Here is a 13001-nt window from a genome sequence, read left to right on the forward strand (position 1 = left end):
AAATACATGCAGCCAACGTTTCAACTCCTTACGGAGTCTTTGTCAAGCTGAAGGGATCACTACCAGTCCCACAATAAATACAAACATGCACCAATGAACATATACCATTAGATTAAAACCACTCCCCCAGCAGGTGAAAACACTCACAAGTCTATGGAACACAGCCATGGGAAGCAGAGATGGCAGCGGCCAAGTCCAAGTGGCATCGTGACAGTGAGGACTATAGGGGTCAGAAACGCTCTTTTCTCCTTAGGGAGAGCAACTATATACTATAAATAAGTGAGGAGACTCAAATGGCCACGCACGCTCCTCTGGGTAATATGCAAATAAGGGAGATGGAATAAATCCTCCACAGTGCCACCTACTGAAAGGCAGCATTCCTTCGAGTCAAAGTGGGACTTTTTATACAAGTCTTGCTACAATGACTGGGATAGAAATGGCCACATCTTTAACTGGCAAATACTAAGGGGAGTAAGAACGAAAAACCAACATAAATATCCCGTGCGACAGGCCGGACACCAACAACGTATAAGGAGGCATAGAACGATCTTTGGTTTCACCTCAGCGAGTTCCGACCTATGTGAGGAGTCCCCCAATGCCACTGCGCCTATGAATGTTCCTTTTTTTAGGACAGCACTTCCCCCCCCCCAGGGTGTGGAACAGACAACAACCTACAAGTGGAACAGAAGGGGCGATAGGAGGCACTGCAGAAGAAGGAAATCTGCACCAAGGGATGCGGACCGGAGCCGGTTGGAGACAGAGTGCTCTGAATACAGACTCTTTGGTAGTAAATTCTATCTGATATTGATGTTAATGTCCTGTCCAGTGATTTATCCTTGTGTGCGGTCCCACACACGGACTGGTTTAAATGTGATCTTGACTGTTGTAGGTTTTTCTGACTATTGAAATTAAAAATTGCATTTTTCTGCCTCTCAGGTTTCAGAATCGGTGGAAGATTCATTACCCCTAAACACATGTGCAGATTTTACATCACAGGAACTGGGCTTGCGTAACCCTAGCTCCTTCCAGCCACCTGGTACCCATTGTGGTGTGGATGCGTTTGCCACTATGGTTACCAATGACATACGGTCTTTAAGGAACCATGAGTACAGATATAGGGACAAATATAATCTGTCCAGACAGGAGAGGATGGCCCTTAAGTCTTTGGGCGAGGATTTGTCCATCACTATCCGAGCGGCCGATAAGGGCGGAGCCGTGGTAGTGATGGACACCCGCCACTATCATGGGGAACTACTTTCACAGCTTGTGGATTGTGACACCTATGAGCCACTAATGGGTGACCCTACCCCTTGTTAGCAGAGTGACTTGATGCTGCTACTTGGTGATGCACTGGTCTCTGGCATTCATCAGAAGCTGAAATTCTCTCTCTTTGTTGCCCATCCTATGACTCCGATAATTTACACATTGCCTAAGATCCACAAAAATGTAGAGCACCCCCTGGAATGACCTATCGTCTCCGGTAGGGGGTCACTCTTGTGTAACGTATCACGTTTCCTTGATAAGGTGCAGAGGAATTTGTGACAGGGACAGCGTCATACCACCCCGAATCTACATTGGGGTCCTTTGACGTTATGTCCCTGTACACTAATATACAGCACAATAAAGGATTAGAGGCAGTCAACTACTTTTTGACCAAAACCGATCCTGGTAATAGAAAAATCTCATTTGTGCTGACTCTATTGGAGATGGTACTAAATTGTAACTACTTTATGTATGGTGAGACCTACTACAGACAGTGCCATGGAACAGCTATGGGCACTAATGTGGCACAGACGTATGACAATCTGTTTATGGCATACGTCGAGGAATCCCATATGTATACATAGGGCCACTGGTGCAAGGTCGGCATGTGGACCTGATATATAGATGACATCTTCATGATCTGGGATGGTACAGAGAACGAGTTGCGGTTATTTCAATAACATTCTTCCGGTCCTGCGAATAAACAGGTAGCCCAGAAAATTAGAATTTAGGGTACCGCTTATCATGGCGTACCTTACTGGAAGAAACCTCAGGGACCAATTAGTACACACAGCACGAATTCCCAAGAAACATATAAGACTAACTGGTCTGGCACCTTTGAAATTTGGCAATTTTCCTTGTCTCATTTGTGCCAGCTGCAATAACATGACCAGAGGTGGCACATTCACGCACCCACGGACAGGCAAGAGGTATGCCATTAAAGAGGTTTATCTGCACTACATCTTTTGTAGTTTATGTTGTCACATGTCCTTGCGGACGGCTTTATATTGGCGAAACGATGATGGAGTGTAGGAATCGCATATCTAAGCATAAAAGCACAATCCGGACCAAGAGAACAGATATACCGCTAGCGAAACACTTTGTTGCAAAACAGCACTGTGAATGAGTTGCGTTTCCAAATTATAGATTCGGTATCTGATAACCCAAGAGGTGATAGGTATTTGTTGTTTTTAATTACTCTTATTCTTTCTCCCTCAGGTTCTTTGGACACAGTTTGGGTGCCTAATTTGGACAGCGGCCTTCGCTAATATTCTGCATATACTGTTCCCGGTATAGCCAGTACCTTATTGATTTAGTTTTTTGTTTTTTTTTCTTGTAGTATGTCTTTGATAAAGTTATGTCTATTTAATAGTTTCTTGCTTTTCTGTATTTTTAGGCATCGGACTCTTTGATAAATTCCCTATGCTCTATTAAGCCGCTTTGGGGACCATAATTATTATGGGTTCAAACAGGTATTGAGTAACATACTAGGGTTCTCTATATTTCTCTTTATTCCCCATTTCAGATATTACTTGCACATGTGCAGTGTCATGGCTTTGCTGGCCTTCCTGCATATCTGTAGGGCACTGCTCGGCACTTTCAGCGTGGGAAGTGTGTCGGCATCGTGCTTGTGCAATGCATGTTGCTATAGCAGCGTGGGAATTTTGGCCGTAGAATCGCGAGTGCAGTACACTCACACGCAGGTGTAATAATGATGGCGTGTCATGCCACCATGGTGTATGTAAAGCTGCGAGAAAAAAAAATGGAACAGTTCTAATTTCTCATGCACTTTCCTGTAAAACATCTAAAGGGTTAATAAACTTCCTAAATGCCATTTTGAATACTTTGAAGTGTGCAGATTTTAAAATGGGGCAATTCATGGGGGGTTTCTGATATACAGGCTCTTAAAATCCACATCAGAACTGAATTGGTCCTTAAAAAATTCAGATTTTTGAAATGCGCTAGTGAATTTGAAAACTTACTGCTAAATTTATATATTTTGTGGAGTGTGAAAAAAGTAAAATAACACTTAAAAAATGATTGCAGTATAAAGTAGGCCTATGGAAAAAGTTTGAAAATTGTGAATTTTTCCAAATTTTCAATAAATAAGGACAAAATTTAGTGATGCAATTTTTACACTAGCATCAAGTACAATATGTCACGAAAAAACAATCTCAGAATCACATCAATAAGAAAAAGGATTCAAAAGTTATTACCCCATAAAGTGACAGATATCAGATTTGAAAAATAAGGCTTGGTTCTTAAGCCAAAAAAAGGCCATGTCCTTAAGGGGTTAAAATCCATATTAACTAAACTATGTGTGAAAATGGTGCAAATACAAAGTCCTCTTATCTGTTGGGCAGAAATGTAAAAAAAAACAAAAAAACTCGGTTCTCTAAAAACAGAAAAGCTGCTGCTGCAAAAAAAAAAAAAACAGCATCCAAATATCTTCTTTCATAAACACATAAGATCGTCAGGTCATTAAAGAGTTAAAATAATTTGGTCTTGTTGCCATGGTAGCGTATTGTGATGTCACAGTCCACATGGAATGTTCTAAAGCAGGGCCTACTGTATGACACTCTATGACATCACAATGATACTGAGCCTCCCTTTATGACATCACTATGACATCACAATGATACTCCCTTTATGACATCACTATGACATCACAATGATACTGAGCCTCCCTTTATGACATCACAATGACTGAGGTCTATATAAGGTCTAAGCGCAGAGTAAGCTTGTCATATTTATGTGACTCTATGTTGGATGCACATACCTTCTATAAGAAGACAAAAGAAAACGCTTCAAATAGACGACATTATGATTATTCATAGGCGTCGTTGTGCTAATCATCGGCTGCAGGAGGCTCTCTCCTCCTGCATTTCGATCGGTTCTTTCCTTCTGACCAAATTAAATAATTCCTACCAAAAGTGGACAACACTGATGAGGAATTCCAGCTTTCTGGCCAAGAAGTCCACCATCATGACAAAGGTCAGGAGCTACTTCGGGTCAGTTGGTCTGAAAAGACGGAAAGGCCGCGTCATCTATCGAGAAAGTGGAGATGTTCCTGCTGATCCAAAAGTTGTGCAAGATGCACAAAAGGGGCCTGCTATGCCACAAGACCTGGGAGACAAAGGACAAAGTGGGAGAGTTCCAAGAAAAAGACCCCGGGAGAGTGATGCTATGGAACCATTCTTTCCCTGCATTTCACCTCCTGCTAAAAAACTATGCATTTCTAAAAAGACTCATCCAGAACAGCCTATTGAAGACATTCTGAAGATTTCTGGTGATGCTCCAATAGCCAGTGTAACACAAGCACCAACCTCCAAGGACAGTCAGCCTGGGACATTCCCACCAGCTGCACTGAAGACCAGTTCTGATGAACCGAAAGAAGGTCTAGGATGCCCGGCCCTGGAACCAGCGCAAGGAGAGATCCCTAATTTCTGGTGGCAGCAGAACATGAACAGCCTGTCCCCAGAACATTTAACAATCCTAAAGAGCAGTGGGCAGGAGGGCATGCTGGACGATCAAATAATCAACATGGCCCAGGACCTCCTGCAGTGCCAGTATTATAACTTTGATGGCCTGCAGCCCGCTGCTGCTCTTCTTGTCCCAGGGTACAGCGTAATAAAACAGGCCGTGCAAATCCACTATGATGAGGAAAGGGCACACTGGCTGGCAACCTGCTACAAAGATGGCAAAATTCTTGTGGCCGACAGCATCAGGACCTGCAATCTGTCTTTATCCATCTGTGAGCAGATTAAGAATATCTACAGTGCAGTCGTCCATGAGCCTCTCCAACACCTTACATTTCTCCAAGTGGATCAGCAGCGAAACACTTATGACTGTGGGGTATTCGCCATAGCATATGCCTTTGAGTTTCTGGCAAATGGTGACCCCACAGCAAGTTACCATCACGAGAAGATGAGGGATCATCTTATATCCTGCCTGCAGAAAGGCAGGATTACTGCATTTCCCAGGAAGGTCAATCAGTGACTCCATGTCTTACAAGAAAGACATGTAGAGTCCATAATGGGCCAAATTGCCCTTGACCTATAACGACCAAGAGAAACCAGGATGTTCTACGCCACCAGAGCTACTGTCTCTACCCAACCAGGGATTCCTGGTTTCTTGATCCTGGGCTAGAACCCACAGATTTGTTGGCTCCGGTAAGTAACCACTGACTTTCCTCTTGATTTTTCTTAAATGGGTATGACCTAGTATGTTTTGCTGTTTTATTGGTCAGGAATGATTTTTCTTAAAGGGGTATGACCTAGTATGTTTTGCTGTTTTATTGGTCAGGAATGATTTTTCTTAAAGGGGTACTACCTTGTATGTTTTGCTGTTGTATTAGTCAGGAATGCTCAGTACCATCATTTTTTGTTATGTTGACACAGTTTCCACAACTGTGAATGTGCACCCCTCTGTGGCTGACAACGGGGCATTGTGGGAGATGTTGTTGCATTCTATGGTTGGTCCGTTTTAAATAACAATGTGGAGGACTGGCTCGAAAAGAAAGGTGTACTAAAGTGCAGTCTGACAACTTAGATAGACCTTTGGAATAATGGCAACGAATGGAAATGTTATGCAAATTTTCCCAGTCCTCAGAATACCCCTTTAATGATGTTAATAATAGATTGTAAAACAAAAATGTTGGGGGTGTGGGGATGCTGTTAGTACAAGTTGGTGTCTGATCATTGTTTTCACCTTTTATTCCAGGAAGAACAGAAGCAAATAACGCAGACCCAGAGATAGTTCGCATCGGACTCAACCAAACCTCAAATAACGTAAGATTCTTCTTTCACAATTAAGGGTGACTACCCATTAGCATTTTTTTTCCCCAGATGTAAATGGTACCTGCGTTTTTGGTGCGTTGCAAATTAAACATTAGAAAGTCCCATTGACATCTGAAAAAAAAAAAAAACGCTGTGAAAAATGCTAGTGGGTACACCCTAATATATCTTCTCATGTGGTAATATATGTATGCCAGGTTTTAATATTACCCCTCACCAAGATGGGTGCTCATTTTACCAATCTCAGAAGAATGGAAGGCCTTTCTTTAGCCAGCTACCTGAACCAAGTGGGGATTGAACGCACGACCTTAATGTCGTGAGCAAGAGTTTAGGACTGCATTTCTGCTGCCTTCACACTCTGCGCCACATGAGAAGATGTTGTATCTTCATTGTTAATGATCACTCTGTTTCTTGATATTTATGGTGTTTTCTGCTTTTTTTTGGCTACAGCGGTGCGTTCTGATTAGAATAAGTCATGCGTCCTTGGCGATTGTCTTCTACTTCCCAAGTATTGGACCCAAGTCTTGCTGTATTACCACAAAATACATGGTATACAGCCGGAGGTGACGACTCTACCACACGTCAATGACATGGTGGCCACCATGTCAAGGTCAGAAGACCTGCACTTCAATATGAGGCAGATTCCAGCCTTGGTTTCTGCTTTCATCAATGGACTTGTCTCACTGGATTTTCTGCAGTTGGATATATATTCACATAAGTGAGTTATCCGCTGCTTACTACTGGACTTGTCTTTCACCGGATTTTCCGCAGTTGGGTATATTCACAGAAGTGAGTTATCCGCTGCTCATCACCGGACATAACATTCACTGGACAATAGGCAGTTGGATATTTCTCACGAAGGAAGTGGGTTATCCGCTGCATCAAGAGGCAGGTTCCACGCTCGGATCTGTTCTCCACAGCCCAAGGGAGGGCCGTCCATCAGCCATGGTTCCCTAGAGGTTTCCTCCACTGGGGGTTTTCCCTCTCCTGCGTGCTGAACTTATGACTCTTCGTGAGTCCAGGACCCATCATCATTGGGACCAGAATTAAGACTAATGCTCTGATTTCTGACAACATCTATGTTTAACACTTTGAATAAAGAAGTCATTGTATATAAGATACAGCGTATCCGAGTCTCTTTATGAATTTTCACAGTACTGAGTAGAGTATTACCATGCAGTGGTCAGAGATCACAATTCTCCTATGGTGTCTTCAACAGGGCTGTCTGGGGTAAAATAATAAACTGAACCATAGTATGTACATGTTCACAATTTCATCCTAATCATTGCTGTCATTGTATACACAGCGTCAGGGGCAGTATAGCAACTTGTGGCCCTGGAAAAAAAATCTAAAAGTGGCCCCATATTGTAGGAGAGTATAACTTGGTATAGGGCAGGGGCAACACAAGAAGGTGGGGTCTAATAACTTTGCCTCCTATGCATAAAAATATAATACACTACTCCAATGTTTAAGAATGTAACTTGTATTATACTTGTGCTGAGCAATATGGCCTAAAATTAAAATCTCTATTTTTCCAAGCTTAAAGGGGTTTACCAGGCAATGCCCGCCACGATACATCGGGGCCAAAGTGGAAGCGCTGCTCCGACCCATATGTAGAGGCTGGCACTCGTAATTGCAGGTGCAGTTCTCATTGAAACTAGAATTGCTATTTTTTGCTACTCCTACTTCCCAAAAAGCAGAAAAAGTGATCAAAAAGTCATTTGTAGCCCAAAGTGACACCAATAAAAACTATCTTTCTAGCGACAATTCAGGTGATAATGACCCTGTGTAAAGTGGTCTTTAGGAGCTGCTAAAATACAAACTTTTACTGGAGATATGGGGCCCGTTTTCTCCCCTCCGGCAGATATTACCCTTCCTCACAGGAGGCAGGCTACTGGTCTCTAGTGTGGACAGAACGGACAGCCCACTAGGAATCTTCTCGATAATCCGCCCCTGCGCAGGATATATCATCAATAAGAGCTAATAGACTATTTGTGAATCATTACATAAGAATTGAACCCTAAAGGCAAATTATTGACTCCAAAGTCACCTCCAAATGAGGTCTTCTGATGGACTTATGTGGTTCATTATTATGTCAGGGCCCATTAAAAGGTCGTCTGGCAGGCCAGTCCAAGAAAGTTTTCTAAGAAAATAAAAATAGCATTACACTCAAGTAGTGCATTGAAAAAATGTGATCCCCGTTTTGTACAACTGTGGGGTCAAATGCACATTAAATGGAAGTGCACTAATCCAATGTGTTTTATCTTCCTGATCATTGGAATTGTACAAAATCTTTGACTATGTAATTATCTGTCTTCCTAATACACAGTGGAGATAATAAAGCCACTGTTGACCTGCATTTGCCATGTCTTCTGCAGCTAAATTACCTATTTTTAAGCAGCGAAAGGAAGTTGAAACACATTCAATTCAGAGTTCTTTTTGACTTAAATTACCACATCTGTGCGCAATTCCAAATCACCTCATGGTAAATTGCAATTTTAATAAGTCATGAACTCAATAAGTGTTTTCTGCCTGGTGAAATACATTCGAGCAGAGAGAGCGCAGGCGATCGGAAACTTCGTTATGCGTTAAAGTATTTCCAATTTATGGGCTGAAAATGAGCTGGGAGCTTCCCCCCCTCATATTGTTTAGTTAATAAAACAGGGCTGTTTTAAGGTTTGACAACATATTCTTAAAGTGATGATGATGTTTATGGGGATTTGATCAGAAATCCTGTTTGGTTAAATGACACATGGTCAAAAATAGTGAAAACTGGAATATGGTGCCAGGTGTAATCTACATAGCATCAGGTAAATCCATTGACATTCCAAAAGTCATGGGACTTGATTCCATGAGTGGATGGAAGATATCTGGGGGGATATCCACCCGCAGCTCTGTGGTATTTGTAGATACAGGATCTTGGGTGTGACTAGACCTCTCCACCACATGCCATAAATGCTCATGTTGGGTGAACATGCAGACCACACTATTTGTAGGAAGTCTCCAGAGTGCTCCTCAAACCAATTATGCACAACTTAAGTATGATAGCGTGGTGTATTATCCACCTAGAATATCCAATCATTATACAGGTACATGAAGTCCATGAAGGGTTGCAAGTGGTCTCCTAGTGGGCACAAATCAACAATGTACTTAGGCAGCCAAGTGGACCCAACCCAAGGTGTGAGAACACACCCCACACCGATATGGAACCACACCAGCCTGCACAGTCTTTAGTTGAAAACTGGTGTCAATGGCTTTATTGAGTTTGTGCCACATGCGAATCCTACTGTCACCCCAAAATAATTTGTACTGTGACTCATCGGACTATGCCATATGTTGCCAGTCCTCCTAGGTCCATTTAGCAACCTCACAAGCCAGGTGAGGCGCTGTGTGCACTGTCGTGATGTTAACAGAAGCAGTATGCTGGGTTTTCTGCTCCCGTATCCCATGGAAGTGATAAGTAGAGATGCTAGACAGATGTGCCAAAGTTCTTTCCCACCCTAGATAGTTACAACTATTTTCTTAAGATGACGATGCTTTCACTCTACTGTAATATTGCCAAGTATTAGTGTTACGGTATCCTACCCGATGATACGCCAGCCCGGGTTGCCCTAGAACTTACCCGTAACCTCTGTCCCTGCCTACTTGCCTCCACTCCTGGCTACCCCCAGGCGGGCAACTGGGCGGCGATCCCTACTCTCTCTAGGGACCAAGGAGGGACGCTGGCGTACCAAGATGGAACAGGGTAGAATACCGACAGGAAGGGCTGATGAACAAACCAACAGAAAATACAAGCAGACCGAGGTAGATGGGATAACCTGGCAGATATAGCAAACACACTGACATTATATAATAATCCTAAATTTTATATTGGCCTGATATATAAACTAATATCTGAAGATTGTAGATTCACATATAATGTAGTTTCTATCAAGTGAACTGGAAAAGGTCACTTTTTCATGGACTATATTCTGACAATAGTTAATGGTTTTGTTTATCTGATACCTCCCAGCTTGCTACAGATAAATGTTTGGTCCACTTGGCCCACGAAAATGCCATTCCACAGAAGGGGCACAAGTGTATCCATTTAAAACCTGCAAACACTCAAATACTAAATGGGAACTCTTTCCCTAAATACATGATGAACAAGGGAGAGGCCCTGCCTACCACGGCAGACTGATCGCGTCGATAGATGCGGGCCTGCACTCGTTCCTGGGACCTAACTATCCCTGATTACAGAGCTGGAGAGATGCACTAAATAGACTCAGAGACGTGACACTATACTAACACACTGAAGACAGAACAGGAGTGAACATACAGAACATGTCTAGCAACCAGCACAGACATATCAAACATGTCGCTGTTCACACCAAACATACAACATATAGTGTATATAACAGAAGCCCCACCCAGAGCTCACATGCAAGAAGCTGAAATACTACAGCAAGTCTAAGTGCCCTCACACCAGGGGGATAGACAGCCACCGTGCTGTCATAGGGAACTGTGTCAGGCATCAACCATCTGACACACAAATGAGACATGAGACGTCTGGAGGCCGCACCTGTCAGGGGAAGGAAAGAGGGAGTCTGCATATGCTCCAGCCAAGGACTACAGGTGTCCAAACCGTCTTTAGGGAAGGCGAGGGAAACAGACAGGCAAGCAGGTAACCACAGCTCTGAGTGGGCACAATACAGTGATATACAAGCAGTAAAATGACCAGCATCAACTACTGAGAGATGCTGGTCTTTATATGCTACAGAGTAAAGGGGATTGGCTGGCGATGAATACCACACCCAGCCAGCTCAATAAACCTCTACCTGTGAAGGTGTGCACCAGGAAGCTTGTAGAACAAGTACGCTCTAATTTTCTTTGGGTTCCACGTGGACGGCTTCCGTTGCGGAAAGGTCCCAGATGCACAACCTAACAAATAGTCCCCTACTTCCAAACCTTCAAGTTACGAACTTCACAAGATGCAAACAATTTATCCTGCACCCGACGTTGTATGGGGCGGGATCCACCCGTGATCCCCTCCAAACAACCATTTGTTTGGACATACGAACAAATGTACTTGCAAACAGGCTCCTGGAACGGAACCTATCGCAAGTAGGCCCGGCACTGCCTCCTGTGCCGGACCAGTGCCAGTTTTTTTTTTCCTCTGGGGCATTTCATGGGAGCATTGTTCCTTTATAAATGAGAATTTTAGCTACATAAGGGGACATTATAAATATATAAGGGGCATTATGACTAAATAAGGGAGCATTCATGGGGGCATTATTAATATATAAGGGGAGACTCAAGAGGGCAATATTACGACGTAAGGTGGCATTCATGGTGGACAATATTATTATAGAGATGGCTCTCAAGGAGGAGAAGATTATTACTATATAAGAAGAGATTCGAGGCAGTCATTATTACTTTATATGGGACATTCAAGGTAAGCACTCACAGGGCAAATTAGGCACAAAAGGGGCATTATTAATGTATAGGGAGCACAAGAGGGCACTCTCTAGGAGGCACAGGGGGCATTATCACTTTCAAGGGGCACTACTGTCGCTATTATTACTATGTGCAGACAGAAAAGGGTATTATTACCATGTTAGAGTATAGAGGGGACACCAGTGTAGAGTATTTTACATAACATTGTGTGGGATACTAAGAATGCACTATTATTTGAAGGGGTACTGAATGCGGCACTACTTTTGGGGAGTCATTATAGTTAGTATCGCAGGAGATTGTAGGAGATAGTTATACACTTCAACCAACGTTTTATCTTGGATTTTACATAGGACTGCAAGTAAACCCATCAGATTAAATTAACTTATAAAACGATGTTGGTGCACAAAGTTGCAGCCCCAGTGTTAAATCATAAATCAGCTCTGCTACATCCTTCCATGTTGCCATCGTGACATTAAAACAGGAAATCTATGCAAAGTACATTAAAACAACAAGACACATTGATAACCTTATTAATTAACAGAGATCCACTTAATCTACTTTACATCTTGCCTTAATGAAATCTCTTCTGACCTTCTGCAGACACTCACATAATATATAACTGCCAGCACTACAAATACAAGTATAATAGAGCTTAGCCTATCTTCCATCACTTATATAGGGCTGCAGGTAAGCTTACCGCATCATCTTAGGAAGACGGACCATCATGCACAAAGAAAACAGTAATGACATTCAGCTCTGTTACATCTATATACAGTGCAAATACCAACTTTTAACCCAAGTGATGTAACTAGTTCCCCAAGTACAAGCACAACAAGCATATTATAAAGCAGTATTAAAAGGACACAGCGTGGGTTTCTTTCGCACGCCGTTGTCTGCGCTTACCGTCTTGTTGTGTTTACGGTTGAACAGGAGAATTTTATGTGTCCTCTGCGAAAACTGAGCTAAACACAATGTAATCAATGTTGTAGGGTTTTTTTCCCTCTGAGAGAGAGTGGCTTTATAAGCATGAGACAGCGGCTTTTAACGATCATGTCTCATCATTAGGCTGACTGAGGCAGATCCTGTGTTATGATAGTTTCAGAGAATCGGGAGGAAGGTTAATTGAACTTTTACTTGGGTGCACTCCAACTTTTTCATGTAGAGTTAAGCCATGATGGTAGTTGACTGCTGCCATCTGCTGGTGGAAATATCTATTTGCCTCCAGTGTTTTGTTCTAAAAATATATAATAAACATTAGTTGCATTGTAAAGGGTTGTAGCAAAATGGCATCCCGGCTCATATACCCTATTAGGGCATATGAACAACATAGAACAGGGTCCCCCGCTCAGATTCCCCCTCTATCACTCTCGAGGTTCTGGTAAACCATGTTCTACCCTGTATTATGGGATGGCCATTCCGTAATACTGCATTTCTTCTTTGGAGGAAATGCTTGGATGGCCGTGACTTCCCCAACAAAGTCAGTTGATAGCAGGGAATGGCAAGAGT

General features: G+C 42.7%; 1 protein-coding gene across 1 annotated transcript in view; it reads right to left on the reverse strand.

Moving 5' to 3' along the window:
• The window catches only part of LOC136610341 (tetraspanin-11-like), a 131052-nt gene extending 118595 nt beyond the window's left edge, over nucleotides 1–12457 (reverse strand). The window contains exon 1 of the mRNA XM_066589572.1: nucleotides 12399–12457. The gene's annotated coding sequence lies outside the window, so the exon portion shown is untranslated. The remainder of the gene's footprint in view (nucleotides 1–12398) is intronic.
• Between the last annotated feature and the right edge of the window lie 544 nt (nucleotides 12458–13001).

The sequence above is a fragment of the Eleutherodactylus coqui genome, chromosome 2 (genome assembly GCF_035609145.1).
Source record: "Eleutherodactylus coqui strain aEleCoq1 chromosome 2, aEleCoq1.hap1, whole genome shotgun sequence".
NCBI lineage: Eukaryota > Metazoa > Chordata > Amphibia > Anura > Eleutherodactylidae > Eleutherodactylus > Eleutherodactylus coqui.